This window comes from Capsicum annuum, chromosome 8, assembly GCF_002878395.1.
Source record: "Capsicum annuum cultivar UCD-10X-F1 chromosome 8, UCD10Xv1.1, whole genome shotgun sequence".
NCBI lineage: Eukaryota > Viridiplantae > Streptophyta > Magnoliopsida > Solanales > Solanaceae > Capsicum > Capsicum annuum.
Window position 1 is genome coordinate 159142498 of NC_061118.1, and position 3191 is coordinate 159145688.

Genomic DNA, 3191 nt, shown 5'->3' on the forward strand with positions numbered 1-3191 from the left:
AAAGTTGAAGATTTAACTAATTGACATCAAATACATTAAAAAATTTACCATTTATGATTAACTGGTAATATTATTATTGTAGGAAGCTTAATCCAAAATTCGTCTAGGAGACGTTTGATTTGACGACTAATTCAAGTAAATTTTCATGTATATAAATAGACATGCCTCTCTTATCATATTTCTCGCACCAAACAGATTGTTTCAATATATACATACACAGAGAGTGTTAACTAATTAGTGATGGCTCTCAATTTCTTTGTATTAACCATTGCCATAATGGCTTTGGTGACTTCAATGAGCTATGCATCAGATTCTATTCCTTTGCAAGATTTTTGTGTTGCTATTAATGATCCCTATTCTCATGGTAAACCCACATTATTATTTAATCTTATTTCAATCATGGCTTTTGCATACTTCATGCCGGTTCTGTTTGTTTTTTATACTACTATATATAGTGTTTATTGTTATTTTTACTTTGTAATGTGATTCCTAAACAGTTATATGGTGAATGGGATCGGAGATTTTGCAAGAATCCAGAGCATGTTACTGCCGATGACTTCTTTAGATCAGGGCTAAACATGTCTGCGAATGCTTCGTATCTAGTTGGAGTTGCTGGAGTTGCAGCAGATGTTAACACATTACGACGACTTAACACTCTGGGCATGTCATTATATCGTATTGATTATGCGCCATATGCTCTAAACGCACCTCATACAAACCCCCAAGCAAGTGAGATTCTTGTCGTCATCGAGGGCACGCTCTACGTTGGATTTGTCACTTCGACCTCTGGTCCAAATATGAAAAATAAATTATTTACCAAGATTTTACATCCCGAAGATGTGTTTTTTTTTTTCCAATAGCCAATAGGCCTGATTCATTTTCAATTAAACATGAGAAAGACTAAGACTGTTGTATTTGCTGGATATACTAGTCAAAATCCAGGACTCAACATTATTCCAAATGCATTATTTGGCTCGCACCCACCAATCAATGATGATATTCTTGCAAAAGCATTTCAAGTCGACAAAAAAGCTTCTGTGGATTATATCCAGTCAGAATATGAGAGGGACGACTACTGGATAATTAGGATAAGCCAAATAATAACTATGGTGCTATATATTATTTGTGCTTGAAATTTAAGAAATAGGAGTAATAAAATAAATCTCACGATCTAGTCTTGTGGATTGGATTCATTGATCTTTGTATTGGGATGTACTAAACCAGGTTCTCTCATGGTAAAATTATGTTAATTGTGTGTTCTGATAATGTTCTCAAAACTATACATAAGCATCAAACATCTTTAATATATGTGATATTTTGCTCTACATACACAAGATCAATTTGTCTTTGCTATTTTTATCATAAAAGAGTTGCAGAGAGCAGTAGTCCATTATTAGAGGAAGGAAGGAAAAGCAAACCTCCATACGTAACTCTATTCGATGAATATTAAAGGCAGTTGTACTCATTTGTGAACATATGTTGACGCTTTTATAATATGAATTTATATGAAAATCAGGTAGCAGCAACAAATCTGATACTTGATAGCAATATTATCACAGGAAAAATGGACATACGAATAAGGAATAATAGTCTTCACTCTCTATAGTAACCAAGAACCCAAAATAAGAAAAGAAAAGAAAAATAAGTAGGCGTTTGGCCATAAAAACTAAAAAATTTTGAAGTTAGAGTTGAAGTTGGAGTTGTGTTTAGCCATGTATTTTTGAAAGATGTGTTTTGACTTTTGAAAAGTCTTTTTTAAATTTAATTTTATACCCCAAACTTTTTAAAACTAATAAAATTGTCCAACTAATTTATCTACTGATTATACTCATGAATGAAAAGAATTTCACATCAATGATGGAAGGAGTCCTGAGCTTAAAAATGAAAATATACCTACAAATAATGAAAATATACCGGTCTTTTAGCTTAAAAATCTTTATTTGTTGTTCAAAAATGTCTTTTACCGAGAAGAAATGTCTTTCAAAAATGTGTCCAGACTTGATTTGTTGTTCATCAAAAATGTCTTTCTTTCCGAATTTGCTCCAAAACTCATCTAAACCATTTAAGGACCTTTTATGTAATATTAAAAAAAATAGGGTTATATGTAATAAAAAAAAAACTTGGAATTGGAGTTGAAAAAAAAGTGAAAACAACTTTTTTTTCGAAAAAAATTTAAATTTTTTTTGGAATATCTATGGCCAAACACCGTGATTCCATAAAGTGAAAAAAAATTTCGAAAAAAGTAAAAAATATCTATGGCCAAACGGCCTCTAAGTCTTCTCGAAAATGTATTTTCTTTCCCGTTTTTTCTGCTTCTACATATATACATTACACATATATACTTGAAAGTTTAATCAATTTTAATTTGTATTTAGTCGTGTATGATTGAGTGCAGACATTAGGGGCGGACACGCTACATTATTGAAAACTTTCGTTCCATAATTTCGATTTTGATTTGTAAAAAAACTCGACCCTTACAATTGCAATTAATTCAAAGCTCGATTTCAGTATTTTGAAAAGACGATAAGCTAGTCACTCCGTCCTATATTATTAGCGTCCATTTTCTCTTTTACAATCTCTTTAAAAAATATAAATTAAAATAATAGTTTTATTTACTAGGATTTTTTTTGTTTGAAATTTAAATAAATTTATTTACACTTTTAAAAGAATTAATTATAAGTCTAAAATAAAAAAGAAATAATTAATTCTCTCTTAATTTTGTAGATTTATAAATAATTTTTGCACGATAATTTTTAGTAATATGAACAGCTAACATGAAAAGGAAAGAGCATTTGACACCCCTAGTTATTTCTATGGTTGGAAAGTTTCTCTCATAATTCATATCTCAATCCTAAGCATTTATATTTTCCTCATCATTGTCATGATGGTCCCAATGGATTCGAGATTTTAACTGATTTAATACTCCAAAAATAAGATTTAAGTCTTATAGTGAGTAGTGACACTCTATCCTAGCTCCATGCTCTTTGGACCTCATTTTATGGGACTATATTGGATATGTTGTTGTTGTATTTATAGTGACTATAAAGTGTTGATTTTTCAAATGATCAGTCAAGTTATTATCGCAGAAACTCATCGTTCTTCTTAATTTCGCTTTTCTTTAATATTTGTGCATTGTTAGCGTACAAAATATTCTACACTATCAGGTAAACTTAGGTTACCCAATTTTTTTC

The 3191-nt window shown here is 30.5% G+C and overlaps 1 pseudogene; it reads left to right on the forward strand.

Moving 5' to 3' along the window:
- Window positions 1-209: 209 nt before the first annotated feature.
- Window positions 210-1195, forward strand: LOC107879392 (annotated as a pseudogene).
- The last annotated feature ends 1996 nt before the right edge of the window (window positions 1196-3191 follow it).